Source organism: Coturnix japonica, chromosome 19 (assembly GCF_001577835.2).
Source record: "Coturnix japonica isolate 7356 chromosome 19, Coturnix japonica 2.1, whole genome shotgun sequence".
In the NCBI taxonomy this organism is placed as follows: Eukaryota; Metazoa; Chordata; class Aves; order Galliformes; family Phasianidae; genus Coturnix; species Coturnix japonica.
Genome location: NC_029534.1, coordinates 4,238,036 through 4,257,929, shown reverse-complemented (window position 1 = coordinate 4,257,929; position 19,894 = coordinate 4,238,036). Strand labels below are relative to the sequence as shown.

The window sequence follows — 19,894 nt, the reverse complement described above, 5'->3', positions numbered from 1 at the left end:
CAGTGGATCTATTTCTGTGGTCCATCAAGTGCAGCCTCCCCTAAACCCACCCTGCTCCAATGCCTTCCATCACATTTTGCCTTAGTTTCCAGCACAACCCCACAAACACAGCCCAAGATCATATTTTCCATGGTATGCTCGCGAATGTTTCTTTTTTCTATTGCTTACAATCTCCTTGAGATCTCATGGGCTGACATAATTCCTCCTTGCTATCCCTTGTATCTCGCCCCAGTGAAAAATGAGATGTCCCACACCAGCGTACAGATGGGAATGGCGATGGGAGATGTGCTTGCATGGCCTGCTCCGTTGAGGTCTGCGGGCAGAAAGAGAAACAAAAGCAGATACAATAATAGGACACGTGGCCACAGCAGTGACAAAAGATGTTTCTGAGAAGGTGGTGTGGTGGCATCGCTGGAGAACCCAACCACCTCCATCTCCACATAGAGGATGCGCCATGAGCACCGTCACTATGCATGTTAATCCATCTATCCCTCTACATGCTCCATCCTCCCCCAAAGACAGAAGGACTTTTTGTCTCTGGGTCCACCTCAATAGCTCTGGGGCTGCAGAGCCAAAGCCAGCTCTGTGCAACCAAACAACATAAATAAATCCATTTTCCTCCCATCCGACAGATACGGGTGCAATTCTGCCCACACCCATCTGCTCTCCAACAGGTCTTTATTTCTCCTTGGTTCATTCCTCGTTTCATCCGCTCAGCTTGAGTCCTTTCCAGCAGTGCCCTCCATCCTCTTCCTCCTTTGTGCAAACAGAATCAAAATAACTGTTTAACAAATCAGCCATTACCTTCTCCCATGTCACCAATTCCCCGCTATCATGGTGTAATTGACCAATTTTCTCTTTTACCTTCTCTCTGCTCTGGATACGTCTCGGGAAGCTCTGATTGTGTGTTAAAATATCCTCTCTAATTCACTGCTCAATATCTCTTTCTGCTCTTCTAATTGCCCTTTTAACTCGCTTCTAATTTTTTATAAATCTCCTAATCCTCTTCCTGCGCAGGTTGTTTACATGCACCGTAGAATGTATATGTATTAGCAGATGTTCCCGGGTAAATAATGCACAAAAGGATATTACTGCTTCACACAGGCTGCAATTACTGCCTTCCTTCTGAATAAGCCCTGGTTAACCCTCCTGTTTAGGGCGCACACCCCTGCTCGCAATGCTCTTCTCCCTGCTATTCCATTTCCTCTCTCCATTTGCTTGCAGTGCTCACCACGCCCCATCCAACACAGCATTACCTGCCAGAGGCTCTGATTTCTGCATTTTCCATTTGAACAATGGAGCTAAATGGTGGGTGATGGGTTTAAAGCCGTGCATCCTGTTTGGATGGAAAGGTTTGATGTAGCAGGTCCTTACCAGTGGCCAGCAGCGCTGGGTGGAGGTAGAAGGATGCATGGAGCCTGAAGTTGTGTAGGGTTGCTCTGGGGGCTCATCCTCACATGCCCAGAAGGTAAAAATGAAAAGCAAAAACCGATCAGAACAGCGAGAGTTCATCTCCTCCTCCATTCCGAGCCTTAACTCCATGTTCTTTGTTCCCTTACAGACCCACAGGAACTTGTCTCAGGGCTGCTTTCTCAACAGTGCACGCAAATTGCTCTCCCTGGGACAAGTTTTCATGGCTGCTGCCTCTGTCATCCTACAGCTGAGCTATCCAGGAATCAGAGCATTTGGTTTCTCGCTGGTCTCCAGACTGGCTCTCGAGTGAACTGGCTTTTCTGAGTGTGTCTCTTGTTTTTCATTCATTCTTAAAAAAGAAAAAAAGAAAAAGAAAAAAAAGTCATAGTAATAAAAAAGGAAAAGCAGAGTGACACTTTCCACGTGTGGGCTGCCCTGGGATCCCGGGGATCAGGCCACCATCCCATCACCATGTGCTGCGTCCTCGCAGGCTGCTTGCTGCCTCCTGCATCTACTTAGCACGTCAGGAGTGAAGGAGATGGGAATGCACGGAGCCCCCACGAAACCAGAGCTAAATATACTGCAGGAGGCTGACAGCCTGACCTGTGAGCTGGTGGGGGGTGCCAGCACTGACAGGTTTGTAGTGGGGATTTTGCAGGGTGAATGTGGGAAGTGGGACTGTGAGCAGCCCAGGGTGCTCAGGGTGTGATGGTTGCTGAAATTTTGGTGTGAGCATCCTAATGGAAAACACAGGCAGCAGCCGTGCTGTATAACATCCTCTGTGTGTGTGCATGAGCTCTGAGTTGTGGGCTGCCAAAGTGGGACAGGAGGCAGCAGTGCAGCCCCATGAAAGGGAAAAGGAAGGAAAGGAAACAGGAAAGGGAAAGGGAAGAGGAAGGAGAAGGGGAAGGGGAAAGAGAAAGGGAAAAGGAGGAGGGAAGAGGAGAGCGGAGACGGAGAGGGATGAGGAGAGGAGAGGAGAGGGAGGAAGAGGGAGGGAGGAAGGAGGAGAGAGAGGCAGAGGGAGCAGGGAGAGGAGGTGGTACGGAGAGGAGTAGGAGAGGAGAGGAGAGGAGAGAGGAGAGGAGAGGAGAGGAGAGGAGAGGGAGAGGAGAGGAGGCAGAAGGAGAGGAGAGGAGAGAAAAAAGGAAAGGGAAAAAGAAGGGAAAGGGAAAGGAGAAGGGATGAAGAATGGAAGAAGAATGGAAGGAAAAGGAACAGGATCTCAGAAATTATTGAGGCAATTATGTGAGTGCAGTATGTGAGAAGTAATCCCAGCTGCTGGGAGCTGGGGGGAAGAGAATTCATGGTGTGATCCAAAGGGGCCCCAGAGAGCGCACGCCAGCAGCGGTGACCTGGTTTGCAGATGGATCCAACGCTCCTCTGCTTCCAAGCCCAACACACCGCCCTGCTCCTGGGTGTCAGCGCTGCTATCATGCACTAATCTGTTTATTTCTGTTTGCTTCCTTTCTTATTTTTCCCGTCTTTTGAATTAAAAGCTAATCCACCATGCTGATTCTCATAATTTCAAGCCATGAATCGAACACAGGAATTCTTGAACAGGTTTTTGCTCCCCTGGCAGCATCACTTTCCCCAGTGCACAGGAAACCAAAGGCAGACAGCAGAGCAAGAAAACATAACACAGCTCCTGCATCACGCCAGCTCCTCGGGCTTCCAGCACATCTCAACACAGAACTAGAGCAAAAGGGCAGATTATTTAAAGCCGTCACATGTAGGCCAATTTTCGCTGCAGTTCCTTTTGGCTCTGATTTTGCAGGCCCCAGTGGAGTGGTGAAGTCATGAATAAATGCAAGCAAACCGAGCTGATCCACTCTCATTTGAGCAGTGGAGTTTACTCGCCCCATGCTGCTTCAGCTGGAACACCAGAAGGTGAGTTCATAAGGATAGGGGGGGATAATCCAGCACTGCCCTTGCCTGGCCATCAGCATTTCCCCATTGAAACGGCAGCTCAAGGCCAAATCCCAAATACTGCTACCATGAGGACCCTCCCCAGGGATGCTCCTCCGAGCTCTGTGTGGAGCCCTACATGGATGGCATGCGAGAGCTGCAGAGATAATGTGATAATCATAATGGGTTTAAGAGAAAAGAAAAAAAAAAGCAACAACAAAAAAACAGGAGGAAAAACACCCTGCAATTTTATCTCCCTGCAGCATCCCTTCCGTTTGGCTTCGACCGGAGCTGAGTGACTGCCGCGCTTGTCATCGTGTGGTCAAAACAGTGTTGAGAGCCAGATCCTTCAAAGTTGGAAAAATCATAATAATGGAGTCCCCGCCATCCTGCTGTGTTTATAAAGAGATGTTTTCTTCCTGAGCTACACAGCATGGTGGGCTTAATCTGAAATTTCTTTTTAATCATAGCGGGAGTCCCAATTAACGTGTCGGGTAATCGCTCGAGTAGAACCGGAGCTTCATGGCTGCGGGGATGAGCAGGAAAGGACCCTTGGGGTCAGGACCAAGAACACTGAGCATCCCCTGCCACATTTGGGGCACACAGAGTACTGAGCATCCCCTGTGACATTTTGGGGCATACATCGCTCTGAGAATCCCCTGCAACACTTCAGGTGCTTAGAGCTCTGAGTGTGCCCAGCCACATTTGGAGCACACAGAGCACCGAGCATTCCCTGCCACACTTGGAGCCCTGGGCTCACTCAGCTGCAGCAGGGCACAGGGCACAGCTCCGGGCACTGCAGGGTTCCATGTTCCCTCTCCGTGCCCCTTCCTGGAGGAGACACACAGTGCATTCCTGCTGCAGGATGCAGCCGTGCTCCAGCGCGTGCCGGCGGGACCGGCCCTGACCTACTTTCTTTTGTTGCGGGAGCTGCAGGCAGGATGCAGGATGCTGTGTGCAGGCAGCGTGCAGTCAGGATCCAGCTTTGCTTTGCTCCTGCACATCTCCTGACATCGCCATAACTGCTGTTTCCATCCAGACCTCAATCTATTTAGACCAATCCCAAAAGCAGGACGCTCCAACCCACCCTGTCCACCCGGCACAGAAAACTGCAGCACCCTGCAGTCTACAAACATTGGACCTACATGGCCAGGTGCCCTTTAGCTCTCCAAGGACGCACCCGCACTTCTATGGGCAGCCAACCCAGGCACCCTTGAGCACAGAAAGCTCACTCTACGTCTCTATACTCCATTCATGCATTGGGGTTGAACCTGGCATTGTGCTGACCTGGAAAGCGAAGCTGTTTAAAATTCAAACGCGCACCCGTAGCGGATTTCAGCGATGCTACAGAGAACGCAGCCCTCCTCCTGCACAGCTCCAGCAGCACTTTGGTCGGGATGCTGAGCTGTAGCCCCGAGGTTTGGGGCTCAGAGGCTCGCTGCAGTCACTGGGTCTCGTGCAAATTGGTCTTCAGAGGGAAAGAGCTCCACCACCGCATGCACAAACACTCCTCAGCAACCGACTAAAGAGCTCCACCAGCCACCTGGGTTAACACGGCAGCTGGATTTTGCAGATTTGGAGATAAAAGGCTGCATTGCTTAACTCGCATCCTGCAGCCCTTGTAAGGCAGCCATTCCGCACGAGGCTTCCCTTCTGCAATGCTTTAAGGATGGAGCATTTTAATTGATTAGCTCCATTATGGAGGAGCAGAATAGCAGTGGTGCAATTGAACTTTGGTCCTTGAAATGCAGGGAGACATCAGCTTGCAGTGTGCTGGAAGCCTTGGGGACTCATTTCTGCTGCCCCGTGCTCTCAACCTGGGATTTCCCTTAAGCACATGGGATGCATCTATACATGAGTTGGGGCAGGAAAGGGGAACTGCTTCACATTGACATTCAGTCAACAGATTCTAATGATAAAACCGTTTCAAACCCACCCTTTGATTAAAATCAAAGCCGTGGAAAACTCATGCTAAGGTTCATCTAATGAATTCTTCCTCCCAGGACTTTAGCAGCAGCATGCCAGTGACTGAATCCAAGGGGTTGAGCTCAATGTGATCACTGCGGTCCTCTTTTCCCTCATTTTCACCCCAGTTCCTCATGCGAACTTAGCGGGATGAATAAATCTGGCATGGCCCCCACAAAAATAATCCCTTCTATTGAGCAGCAACAGGCTGCTGGGGAGAGGATAAGAGGCACTCTAAGGCAAAAAACAACAATCTCCAACCGCATATATATGAAATTAAAGGATGTAGGTAATTAATTGTTTGATAAGATAATGTAATCTGCACTAAGCTGGGGCTGCGTGAGTCAGAGATGCAAGAGGCAGAAAACATGTTCATCACTCAGTCCACCTCTTTACCAACGCGTGTTTTCTAGCATTTGTCCAGTGTAGGTTTTCTGTTGTTTTGAAAGTCAATGAATCAACTTTTCTGATATTCATCCCGACGCCAAACAGGAGCTCTTGGCATTTGCTGCGGATGAATAACCGACGGGTAACGGTGCCGTTGCGTGAGATCATCCAAGAAAAACCAAGGAGAGGTTTCCCCAGGACACAGCTGGCATAACCACGCTGCCTTCCCCCATATAGAGGAGCTCACATCCCTACGCATTGAGCTGAGACAACCGCCCGCCCTCCGGCGTTGCGCTTTTGTTGGTGGCTCCCATCTCCCCCAACACCCATCGCCTTGTGTTGAGTGAGCTCCGTGCTCTCACCGCCCTTACCTCACTCTTAGCAACCCTGCTATTTAAAGTCGCAATCTGTTGCAGCGAAGCAGCCTGGCAGTCTATAAACAAGCTGTTATGACCCCGCTGCAGGAAGAGGAGGAAATGGCCTATGCTTTAAAGGCAGCTGCCTCCAGTAATTAGAAGAGAGGAGACAAACATGAAAGCAATGACGTTTCGATGTGCTGTTATTTAAAGGGTACGCTGATGCCCTGAGCCCCTCGTTAGCACCCAGGTATGCAGATTGTGTGCAATTAGCCAAGCACAGAGGGGCAGTGGCCATGGCAGGGGGTCAACGCTCATTTTTATAGCCAACAAAACAGGACGAAGGAGGTGCTGGGGGCTTTATTCTGAACCAGCCTTTGTTTTTCTTAGAGCGCAACCTCAGCCACTTCTGTTATCAGCCGCCCTGAAAGGTTTTTATTAGTCCTAATGCTCTGTAGAAGAACGAAAGAGGTAACAGCACATATGTTCTGCTCTGCCCAAAAGGGCGTGAAAGAGAGAAGTGGTGCTCCGCAGCAGCACTGCAACGCTCGCATTGCCGCCAGCTGCTGCCCAACCCAGCACAGCTGTGCATGGCATTGCTGCAAGGAGCAGAGCTGGGGCAGGAGGAGCAGCAAAGGGGAAGGTCCCATCTGAGGAATGAGTGTTTCCTTCATTGCAGTGCAGAGGAGATGTCTTCCTTGCAAATGGTTCTGCTCCACTCCATCTCCCAGATGGGAAGGAGGGAAAAAGGCAAAATCAGCAGCAGCGTCGCACCTGGAAAGCTCACAGTGTAAAACCAAGCAGGGCACGTATGTCCCATCAGGCTGCCTTGACATTACACTCACAAATAACCCTGAGTGTTTTTAGGGCAGAGCTCTGAAATGGATTTGCTGAGGGCTCTGATGACACCAACGCACAGAGTGGTTCCTCTGGGTGCCTTTGGGAACGGCAGCGCCAAGGGGAGCAGGAGCTGAGCTGTTCCAGGAGAGATTAAAGATGAAAATTAGCAGAGTTACAGCTTATGCACATTCCAATAAGAGCATTTACCACCGCTCGGATAATTAAAAAGATTTTTCACCAGTGACCGGGTTGACGGGGCTGCATCCCACTGGCTCCCCAAAAACCCAACACCAATGAGCAAAGAGAGTGTGGAGCAGAGCTGCTGCTTCTCCCAGGGCAATCTGATACATCCCTACGGGATGACACCGAGGTTGGGTTTGTGCAGAACCATTTTTAGCTGGATCCTCTCTGGCCAACTATATAGAAATGCTGGGATTCTGAGTGTAATTATCCCAAAGAATAGCGTGTCAGGTAGAGCAGTGCCAGTCACCAATTAGTTTGGTTGCATGTTAAGAGGGAGAATATAGGCAGTAGAACATGAGGCAGAGAGTGAGGGATGCGTACTGCATTAAGTGTATTTACAACACATGAGCTAATAGTAAAAGCAATAATTAGCTACTATTAATACCAGTGGGAGAAAAAAAACAAGGGGAGGGAAGCTGCACCGCTGAACCCAAGTTGTTTATATGAGGTGCCTAACACAAGCAAACAGCAAAGGGGCACAGAAAGTGTGGACAGAGCAGCAAACAGGGTGGCCTTTTCTTGAATGGCATTGAGCCCATTGCATCCCCATTTCCACACTTTGCATATAATTGTAGAATCGTTCGGGATGGAAAAGACCTCTCAGATCATCCAGTCCAACCTACCACAAGCACTGGTGGTAATCAATGCTGCCCACTGACCATAGCACCCAGTGCCATATCTCCAACCCAAACCTCCCTTGAGTCCACTCTTCTCGTTCTATCACTGTAACCAGGGAGAAGAGGCCAACCCCCACCTCACCACAACCTCCTTTCAGATCCATTGCATAGAGAACCTCTTGCAAGACTTCCAAGTTAGACTAACTCCAGCAGCACAGACTGCCATCCCTGGGCGTGCTCATGGCTGAGTTGGATGGGGACGTGGCCAACCTGATCTGCTGCCTGATGCAGTGTTTGTCAACCCTGTCTGCACCTGGATAACCTTTGAGGTCCCTTCCAACCCATTCTATGAAATTTCTCTATGAAATTCTACAGCCGAGAAGGAAGGAGGACATCCCACCACATCACCCAAAACCCTTCCATGGTTTGGACAATGCAATGACACAGAGCGGGAGGAAGGAGCGAGGTTGGCTCAGGCGAGACACAGAGCTTTCATAATGCAGCCCTTTGTTCTGCTGGAGGAATTCAACTGCTATAAATTCATTCCCCTGGTAAATGCAGCAGTTATCAAGGCATTTTACCACAGGATTCCTGGTCTCCTAGTGAAGTTAAATGCAGTGCCATTACGGCAGCACTTTAACGTGTAAATATTACATTCCTGGTTCTTTAGGGGATGTTCATTTAGTGAAATAAAACCCTGCTAGTAAAACACCTGATCAAACCCTTCAGCCCAACTGGCCCAGTAATTGCTCTAGGACTGGAAGGAGTCCAATGACTGGTTGCAATTTATGGCCACTTTAGGAAAAAAATCTACCTTGAAGCATCCGCTAAGGACTGAGTTGTAGATGAGCTCATGGAGTACATTTACATCGCTGCCTGCTGCAACATTAAGTGGCCGCTAATTCGTGCTGAGCTCCTTTGTAATCCTGACGGAATCACATTTGACAATCACATAAATAGCAAAAAAAAAAAAAACCAACCCAACTCCTCGGGAATAACGTTACTACAAGAAGGAGTAAAAGGCAAAAAGAGTGATTCATCTTTCACTGTGAGACATGGCCTTTTCTATCATCTCTACTCACCCAAAAGAATTCGCCCAGCCCAAATTTCACAGCTGGGGTTGACAGACGTGGAGTCGGATGAGGGTCACTCTGGAGCCACGGCTGTGGTTTAAGGGAAATAGAAGGAAAGCAGGAAGCTGTGAGAAAGCATGAAGACAATTAAGCAACAAGATAAGCTGCCGGGAAGGGGGGGGAGACGGGAGGAAAACCTTGATGAAGATTGTGCTGCAGGCAGGGGGAGATGCGCTATATGGCCATTGGCATTGCTGCCCAAAATCCAAGGGGTGGCCATGGAGCTGTCAGAAGGAACAGATGCAAAGTGCCCCTGGATTAACCCTTTCCATCCAGCATAAAGGACTGAGATGAGGAAAGAAGGGAGGAAAGCACCATGTTGGAATGAGCAGTGAATCATGAATGCTATCAGGAGACTGGGATCCAACTGGAGACCTTCATCTGTTAAAATGGTGTAAGTGCAGAATAATTTCAGAGTGATTGAATGTGGGATCTACGCAGCCTGTAAAGGTTTGGTGCTTTTCTCCATCCATGGAATTGGGGTCGGTGTTAATTGTAGAGCCCATCCCTGCAGGCATTCAAGACCAGGCTGGATGTGGCTCTGGGCAGCCTGGTCTGGTGGCTGGTGACCCTGCACATAGCAGGGGGTTGGAACTGGATGAGCATTGTGGTCCTTTTCAACCCAGTTCATCCGATGATTCTATAGAACATCCCAGGTTGGAAGGGCCCCATCAGGACCAGCTCCTGAAGTCTGAATCCTGTGGACTCTCTGCATCTCCCCAGCATCCTGTGTGAGCCAAAAATTCAACTCCAGTCAGAGCTGAGGACTGGCAGCTCCGTGGACGTTGGATTCCCCTTCTGTCCCCCTTTGTCCCCAGGGCAAATACTGGGTAAGCGCCCAGATCTCCTTGAGCCCAAGGAGCTCAGGGACTGTGGTGAAGGAACCATATTTTGGCTGCCTCAATTAACCAAACAGCTTCAAACTTTGTTATTTGCCTGGCGCTGGTAGAAACGGGGTCCATATGCTGAACTAGAAGAAGGGATTTGTTTGAGGAGCTGCTGCCTCAACTGCTCTGTGCCAGAAGGCAGATGGGGGATTCAGAACAGAGAAGGGACGGCTCCAGGGGCATCAACACAGTGTGTTGCTGGAGAAAGCAGCACCGACACGACAAGGGGAAAGGGTTAAAAGCAGACAGAGCACCTCTCTCATCATGCACTCCTCGCCTGCCACTAAATTAGCATCAGAATCAGAAATCAGACTACACTCCAGGCGGCCTGAAAATTGTTTTTACACTTCTGGTATGCCCGTGGCCAAAACCAGACAATACACATTCGGTGTGAGGCGATTATTTAATGAACTCGAGGAGCAGAGCCATTAGGAGGAGTAGATCCTCCCAGAGCAGCGGACAGCAAATAGAAGGGGTGTTGTAGGAGAGCAAACTGTTGTGCATCCCAACCCGGACAGCACACAGGGCACACATAGGACAGCACACACAGCTCTCATCTCATGCTGAAGCTCCGCTGTGAGGATGCACGGTGTGAAGTTGCAGTTTTCAGGCTCCCATCAATGAGTTATCAATGGGTACAGAGCAGCAGCTGCACCCCTCCTTAGGGCCATTAATAAAGTTCACCTTCACCAGTTGAGCCCATTCCTCTTTCCTAAAGGGCTGGAAGAGATTTTATAGCAGATTCATCACCTCCACCCTTTAATTCTATTTTTGGAGTCTATTGAACTTTTGCATATGTTGAAATGAAAAGAGCCTATATTAACACAGTCACTTTTTTGTTACCGTAATGAGTGCCTTGAAACCACCACAAAGAGAAACATGCCTTTTAGCAGCTGAAACAAATTATTACAGCAACTGAGTCTTAAAAGGAATTTCGAGTGAAAATATAGTATTACATGAAGTTGTTATGGCAACTGATGTTGTAGAGTAACTGCACTGGGGTAAGTTTTCCTCCTTCATCCCGTTCAGCAAAGTCGGGGGAAGAAAAAAACTTTGCGATAAAATTATGCCTTAATTAGTCAAATAAGTCATAAATATCGCTTATCCCCAAATCCTTCCCATCCCAGCCCCATGCCGTCTGCGTGCAGTTAGTCTGCTAATGAGAAAATATATCTACTAAAGCTCCACTTACCATTAAAAATCCCATCCGATGTTTTCCTAATACAATTTATCAATTTAAACACATGGCGCAATGTAATATTCCACGGCGTTCCATTAAAATGATAAATAGCTCTGGGAAAGAAAAAGGGGGGAAAAAAAACAACAAGAAAGGAATAAAGAGAGGGATTAAACACGGGGTAACGTCATAGGATGGTGTTTAGGTGCAAATAGGAGCTTAAACATGGGATGGGGAGAGAACTGTAGGGAGGTGATTTGGGCCCTGCATGTTGGTGTTGGTGGGATGGAGGGCACAGAGCAGTGAGGAATGGCAGCTGACTTCACTTCAGAGGACATTAGATCTCCCCTTGGTGTTGTTTTGAGGTTACATCGTTGGTTGGCGTGCTTTAATGTAGGGGAAGAGGAAGCGGCTCCTCGGGCTCTGTGCCGCTGTGCGCCCAAGCAGAGCAAAGCGTTTGGGTTCCAGCGGCATCGCAGCGCTTGAGAGCTCCCACTCCATGGGGCTGCAAGGGATGCTATTCTTAAAGCTCCACCTGCTGGCTCCGGAGGATGCGCCAATGGCTCTCGGTCCGTTTTTGAGCGGAGGGACGGCAGGTTGGGATCCTTACAGCGAGCTGTTATCACCAGAACCCAAGCCCAGATTGCAGAGCGTTTGCCTTTCTGTGTTAAAAACAAAGCAAAGCCCCTAAGCCCCCTAAGTGGGGTCTTTTTGAGCTGTCCCGATAATTGTAGCTTGCTTAGGCAGACCTGGAACAGCAGCAGGGCTGGGAAAGCAAAGGTGCACAAGCTGCCAGCGGCTGCCTGTTTGAACCCACCTGATTACGGAGGGACTGCAGGGAGTTCCCCCGTGCTCAGAGTGCAGCTCAAAGGGCAGCACAGCCGGGGAAATGGCTCCATTTAGCGTGTGCCTCCTGCACCATAATTACTTATTTAAATTTTACTCCGCCGCTCGATCCATTACGGAGTGCACTATAAACAAAGGTGATTTGATGCAGACAATAGCTGAGCCAGTCATTTTTAAAGACGGGCACGGAATGACTTATCTCCCAGGATGAGCAGCACTTAGGAGATAGCTAAAACGAGCTTTATAGCTTAAACTCCATTTCCAAAGGTTATTTCCAGGGGCTGCGGAATAACCCCCAGCAGCACTGAGCTCCGTGCCCCCCTCACACACACACACCGGGGTCACTGACAGCTTTGGGGATGGGGGGAAGCAGAGGTAACATGCAGCTGCATGACTCTCCATGCTAAATCCACCACCATTTAAAGTGTTGGAAACCTGCACCAAAGTTAACAGCACTGGGTGTGCTTGCAGTGCTCCTGCTATGGTGTTGGGTTCTACTCCAGCAGCGGAGCTTCCTGCCCAAATCACTGCTCCTGGTTGCTACCAAACCCTCTGCCTTCCTCCTATTCCTAGAATAAACACAGCTCCTTTGTAATCTGGGCTCTCCGTGCTCCCTCCATGCCTGTGACACCCCGAATGCAGAAGTGCTGCCTTCCTGCTGTTGGCTCACCTGGCTGGAAGCCTCAATTTAGATGGCTGCGTCTCACCACCAGTCCTGAAATATTCTGTTATCAACTTGTCTGACAGCCATCCAACAAGAAGGGCGTCTTGGAGCGCGATGTTAACCCAGAGGGACCGTTCTTCAGTTCAAGCATTCACGATGTCTAATGAACTGTTGGCAGAAAGTCATTCCTGTAGTGCAATTAAAACGGAGACACAAAACACTGCTGCTGGAAGTCGGCTGTGCCAGGCAGGAGGGGTGGATCGGCTTGATGAGGAGCCCCCACCCAAAGCCTTGTGCATTAAGGAAAGGCAGGATGAGGGATATGCAACACAAGGAGTGGGGATTCATGGGCACGGTGGCACAGTTGGCACATGGGGGCTGCTGTCCAACTCGATAGGAAGAAACACTCCCCATCCTCACTGCTGGGTGACACCTCAGTAGTGGTGGGGAGCCACACTAACAGGCATCATTAAAACATTGTCATCTTCCACCACTTCACTGAGGGGAAAAAAAACACACAAGAAGCTGAAAAGAAGCACGAAAGTTTCAAGAAAGAAATTCACAAGCGTTGCTTTGTGATTCTGCTATTGTTTCCAGCCACGGTGATTAAAAGACAGAACTCTCATCCAAACGCAGGTTCCTCTTTTCTTTTGTCTCGCTCTGTAATGAGCATGCTCGCCACACAATCTGATACCAGACGAGAGCATAATGAGAGCAAGTCAAGCAAAGCTTTATGCAAGGTGAAGGCAGCTCCTGGAGCTTTGTCACCAGGAGAGCACTGGGACAGGCATTTCCTTCTGCAGGGGCTGCTGCTAAAGGCTGTGCCCAATGCTGTGCATTAACACCATTCCTGCCTCCAAACCCTGCAGGTCTGCAGCGCTCCATGGGAGAAAGTGGATAAATGAAGATAGGGGGTTGGGGTTTTGTTGGGCTTTTTTGGGTCTTATTAATCTCTTTACACTTGGAGGCAGCACGGAAAATAGGTTAAGGCTCACAATAAGCTGAATGAGTTAAATCAGAGGCAGGCGAGTATGCTGACAGCCAGTCATCGCCGCTCTTAAGCTTACAGGCCAAGGTAAGAGTAGGAATGAAACTGCACTATCAAGTCAGATAAAATGAAGGCATTGCTCCTGACTAGACTATAAGGAAGGGTCAAGCACTGGCTGGCTGGTGGGACCCAGTGCCGACGTGAAATGATGGGCTGAAGCAAAGAAGGACTGACACTACTTCTCCAAATTATAAATTCGACTTCCCAATCTATCTGAATGGATTAACCTCAAAACATGAGATCCGGAATTTAAAGATTCAGAATTCAGAAGCTATTATGAGTCAAGAGCAGGAATTAGCATTCGAGTTATAAATATGCTCTAACAAACTGACAGGAGTCGGCTTGCTGTTCCTTCCCTTTTTGAAGATGGTGGCATCAGGCTGGCAATATTTAGAGATACAAACCTACGAGTGATTTTCACATCCCAGCTGGATGCTAACAACATTCCCGGTTGGAGGAATGCTGTTTCTTGTCTTCCACCAGCAGCAAGGCGGGTGTTTGTCCTCAGCTCCAGGGTTGGGTTTGGACCATAAACCAAGTCTGCTGGAGCCATGCAGGGCAGGGAGAGCCTGGCACATCACTGCCAGCCTCCCCCTCCTCCCCTGGGTCCCAGGGACAGGCAGAAGGGATGCGGACAGCACCGCTATCCCAGCACGCCCTGAATGAACAGGAGCCAGGAATATCAGATGAAGTCTCAAGGCAGTAAGTAATGAAGGCACTAAATAACAGCGCCGGCTCCTCAGCTTTTCTGCCAAACATTAGCCAATTTAAAAGGTAGCAAGAGGCCTTTTACGCAGGGAGAATTTCTTTGAGTGCCGACTTAAAAGCTGAAGTTTGGCAGGGAACTGTCTGAGAAGGATGGGGGAGAGGGAAAAGCCAATTTTACCTGGTAATCTGCAACACTATTTGTGTCCTACCCAGACCACACTTTATGCATTAGGAACGCGTTGCATCCCCGCGATGCGCTGCAGAGCGCGGGGAACGGCGGAGCTAATGGCTTCTATTATGGGCATGTGCAGAGGGTGGCTGTGGCACACACATCTGTCTGCAGAATGGATGGGGAGCTCTGTGAACTGCTTGAAACACCTCCGCTCCCGAGCAAGCTGTGGGGCTGCTGAGCGACAGGGCTTAGAGCTCACAGCCTGCACGTGCTCCCACTGCAAATAGAAGAGAAGATTTCACAGCCTTAAAGTTGGTGACTCTAATGAGGATTTCCATGCTGGGAAAGAGGGGGGCTGGGGGGAAAGGAGTAAAGTCATCTACACGTTCTCCATGCAAAGGGGGGGGGATGAAAAAAAAAATCCCATCGAAATAAACAGCTGGTGAAGTGAAATAGGAGGTTAGAGCCCTCTCTGATTCAAGTGAAGATTATTAAAACAGCTATAAAGATGGTGTTGGCATCTCTTGAAATGAGTTTGTTACATTCAGAAGAGGCAGTTACACATGACAAACCATTTTCTGTTTAATTAGAGGGTTCTGCGTGGAACACTTCCAGGCGGAGGAGGGGAGCAGATTGCCACCCAGCATCTCAATTACAGGGCAGCGCCTCGGCGATCCCACATGCAAATGTTTTTAAGTGACCGCAGAGAAGAAAAAAAACAGGGCTTTGTCTGTTCAGCAGGGTTAAGGAATAGAGCTTCAAGGCTGTAACCTCTAGCAGAGAGCTAAAGGCTTTTTGCAGCCCAGAGGACAAATAAGGGAGGCCTAATGGGAGCCTACAGCCCCTCTCCACAGCAGCCCATTGCCCCTTTTTCATGGCAACCTACAGCCATCTCTCTATGGTGACCTATTGCTCCTTCTCCATGACAGCCTATTGCCCTTTCTTCATGGCAACCTACAGCCATCTCTCCATAGTGGCCTACAACCCCTCTTCCTGGTGGTCCATTGCCCCTTCTCCTCAGCATCCTACAGCCATCTCTCCATGGAGATACCTTGTCCCCTCTCCATGGTGACCTATTGCCCTTCCTTCACGGCAGCCTTTAGCCATTTCTCCATCATGACCTACTGCCTTCTCAGTGACAGCCATCTTACCACAGCAGCAAACAGCCCCTTCTTCATGGTAGCCTATTGCCCCTTCCCCATGGCATCCCACAACCATCTCTCCATGGTGACTTATTGTCCCCTTTCCACGGTTACCTATTGCCCCTTCTCCATGATGGGGCAGATCTCTATTCTCTGCTGACAGCAACAGCACCTGAAGGAACCTTATGGAACACAAAGGGTTGCGCTCGGTGATCCCTGTGGTTCCCATCCAATTCCATGGTACCATGGCTCAAGGTTGATTTCTTTCTGAAGCCTCTTGCCTTAACGCTGGCTGTAAAATAAAACACAAAAGCCATGAGAGCCAGCGGGCTGCCCAGCCCTGGTTAAAAGCTTTCTGAGGTGGTGAAATCACACGTGGCTCGTGAAATAGAGGAGGACCTCGATATGCACACCAAAGCTCTGAGAGGAAGCAGCCATGGGAAGGAAATTCTAGCTAATACAAGTTAAATATAGGTTATGTTAGCTGCATTTTACAAGCACTAAGAATGTTATTGGAGAAAGCTGTCATTTTTAATGACAGCACAAGCGCCAATTACCAGATAGCTGATACACTTGGGAGTTGGGAGTGTTTTTTTTTAAATCACTTGAAATCTAAAAAAACCTTCATTATCAGCTTCTGAGCTCGATGTAAATAACTTCACCTGGTGCTAAGAAGTTTAACATTTCACAGGGCACACGAACAACTGAAAGCCATTTATAAGTGGAGCTCCAGCTGCCTGGCAGTGCATGCAGTTTATGGCACAAATCTGCATCACCAAAGCAAGGGATGATGTAGGACCATGTGCTGGTCATGCAGACCTTCCTTGCTCCTTCACCCCATTCTTCAGGTTAGGAAAAGTTCCCCCATAGAGCAGTGCTGCAGTGGCACAGCCGCACAGGGAGGCGGAGGAGTCTCCATTCCTGGAGGTGTTTGAGAACCGTGGGGACGTGGCACTAAGGGCTGTGGGGCGGATTGGGGTTAAATGCAGGGATCTGAAAGGTCTCTTCCAGCCTTAACAATACCGTGATTCAATTCAAACAAACCCACACGCCACCTTGACCCCAAGGCAGGACACACGTTGCCTGTACATACCCATCTCACACAAGGGACACTTTATATACACAAATATACAGCCACGCCAGCGCACAACCCTCAGCAATAGCACTCTCCCAGGTCTATCAAGATGCCCCTTGGGTTCCCCAGGCCTTTTCGCCAGCCAGCATTAGCAAGTCAGGAGCTCCTTCTGCAATTTCACTCACAAAAGTAGGCAGCCGATTGGCAAAGCCTGGTTTCCCAGCTGTGAGAAACAGCACCGCGCACATTAACGCCGCAGCTTAGCACTGAAATCTAATACAATAGGCAGAAAAGCTAAATGCTGAACATTTTAGTTCCCCACAGATAAATGAAAGCCTTACAGTCAGCAAGAAGAACAGCAGCCTTCTAGCTTGTGGCAAGCAGAAAGTGGGATTGAATCATTACTTGAAGAACGTGTTTCAATTTCTATAAATAAAAACCTGCAAGGCACATTGCCAAAGAAGCGCAAGTCAATACAGCTTTTCTATATGCGCTGTCAAACTTTACTTTTAGACAGTATATTAATTACATAGTCAATAATTGTGGGTTTCATTAGTGTATTAAATACCTCAATCAATAATATTTATCCTTCTCGGAGACAGTCTTCATCAAAAAAAAGAAGAAAAAGGGAGGAGTATTTTTTGATCCTGCAGTTCAAAAAGTCAGTGCAGCACACCGGCAAGGCTCTAATGGAAAACATAAAACACCAGAAACGGACAAAAATCTGATTATTACTCTTATTTTTCAGCCTTTTGTACAATAAGCCACAAGGGAATACCAAGAGCTAAAGTGATGGCCCCAAAAATTAGATTTCTTTCTCTTAATTGCTCAGCAGTGATGTCAGAGTGGACATGACAAATGCTCTTCCATCCTTCATTTCTCTATCAGATAGAGCTGAGTAGTGCACCCAAGGTCTGCTCGGTCAGCTTGCTGCGGGGCAATACATTGGGAGCAAAGACCCTTTGCTGGGGCAGCTCTGCCTGGTTGGCCATTGATGTACAGAGCTCTGGGTGCCTTCCTCATAGCCAGGACCAACTCAGATACATGGACCATCCCCATATGGAGGACCAGCCCCATATGGAGGACCAGCCCCATATGGAGGACCAGCCCCACGGGAAAGGGCAGGCTCCTATGGGACCTTTGCTGGGCACATCCAGCTGAATCACATCAGGGAAAAAGGAGCTGGGGAGGATTTTATTTCAGCTGCATTAAAACACCACCCATAGCTGTCTTGAAAGGGCAAGAAGCTTGGAACAAATTAAAAAATAATAATAATAATAAAATGCCTTTGGAAGGATGCAGTCTATTTTAAATAACTTGCAAGAGCAGTAATATACAAGGATGGAAAAAAGAAAGCAGTACAGCAGGCTAGGAACACTCCCAAAGGCACACTTTTGGCATGGCAGAGAGGCTGAATTTAACAACAAATCAATGCACTATAAACAGGGGGGGGGGGAGAAAGAAAGCCCTAAAAACAAACAACACCCCACCCCCCCAAACACAGACACCTAAACTATCCAAATAAAGGAGAGAAATGCACAACAGTCCTCAACAAAAAGATCCATCTGGTGATTCAAACCGCTTTTGTGGGTTGTTTGTTATTTAATGTATATGAATGAAATGTAAAAATGTAAACATGAAAAACAGAGCAAGAAAGTGAGACAAGGTCTCCGGGCCTCTTTGCATCCTTGCAGATAATATATTAAAGAGAATTTCTGCTCCACTGTAATGAGATTAGCGATATTTACTGCGCTCCTCTAATATTTATAAGGTGTAATACGGCACAGAACGCCCTTTCCCAAACTGGGTTTCGGAGCAATTTGCTGTTGGAGATGGGGGAGAGCTCTTGGAACTGCTTCTCTGTGCTTCTTGGGGTCTGTTTGACACAAGAGAGAGCTGCACAACTCCTACCTCCCACCTCCATCACAGTCAGCACCAGGGAGCAGAGCAGAGGGGAAGCACCCCCGAAAGAAAACAACCCCCCTATAAAAATAAAGGGAAGATGACAGAACACAGAAGGGCAGCAGGCCTTCCTGCCCCCCCTCAAGATGTGATGCTGTATCCTGGGCAGCAAAAGCAAATATCACAGAGTATTAAGAATCAAAACATCAGACTCATCAACTTCTACTCTCACACCCATTACACTAAAAGGACAATCCTGCCATGCTGGAACATGAATCCCACACACACACACACACTCATGCAAGCTGCCAGGCGTAGCATACACAGTGCAAAGCAGCGACCTACCGAAAACATGAAGAGCGTTCGCTTCAGATCAGTGCAAGAGGACCGGTTATTTTTTACAACAGCTCTTAGAATCTATGACTGCTCAAGGCTTTATTTTGGGGGGGAGAAAAGAAAGAAGGGAAAAGACAAAAAGACAAAGAACCGATGGATCTTAGAAATAAGACCTGACTCGAGTGCAATGTCTCCTCCTGAGCCTCGTAAGGGTCACTACGAATTAATTTCAAGGTGATGTATGGTGAAAACTGTTGAATTGTAATGGTGGGAATCAACACAAACACAGTACAACACTGTGTCAAAGCACGCTTCACATCCTCCCCCAACCACACAGAACTCCATCTTCCCATTGAATTGCCCTCACACCTGACTGCCCGTAACCAGCAGCCGCCCAGTTCCAGCTTTGCTTTGTATGATTACATTAAAGTGAAGCATTAGCAGCCATGGGTCTCCTCACCATGCAGGGACACCCCAGCAGCCTTTCACTCCAGCTAACACACATTCACATCCTGCTTGGATAATGGCTGAAGCCACCCGGCACTAACCCAGCCACTAACAGTGGAGGTTTGTGATGAAGGGAAGGATGAGCAGGCCTTGTTTGCCAATAATCCCAATTAGCATCAGGAGCCCACAGATTTCTCCTTAATCAGCACAGGCGAAAGAGTCCAAAGTGAAGAGCTCCATTTTCCATGGTCCCATAGGTGTGGTTGTGGGGATGGAGGAAGCTCTGGGATCAGCACCAGGGCATGGCCACAGCTCTCCTGCTTTCCTCCTCCACCCAAAGGCTGCTGTAGGACCCTTAATTGACAAACCCCTCATTAACCAATCAACTTCAGCAGCTCCAACCTGCAATCAGGGGAAGGCAATAGCCAAGACCTTTAGCTACGTGCTCCTTCATCTGCATTTGCCTTCATCTGTGTTTTCCTTCATCTATGTTTTATGTAAGAAGGAAGCCATATTCCCCTCTCAGGGTTCGTTTTGCTAAATTAGCTCTTCCAGTCCCCTCCTAAAAAAGATCCTCGTTCTCCTACTCAGTGCATAGTCCTCCTCTGTACTCGCCCCAGCTGAGATT

At 48.6% G+C, this 19,894-nt stretch overlaps 1 long non-coding RNA gene across 1 annotated transcript; it reads left to right on the top strand.

The window, feature by feature from the left end:
- The first annotated feature begins 2,554 nt into the window (after positions 1-2,554).
- On the top strand, positions 2,555-8,741 carry LOC116654253. The gene is made up of 2 exons (XR_004309326.1): positions 2,555-3,303; positions 3,585-8,741. It is a non-coding gene; the product is annotated as an uncharacterized LOC116654253 (long non-coding RNA).
- The last annotated feature ends 11,153 nt before the right edge of the window (positions 8,742-19,894 follow it).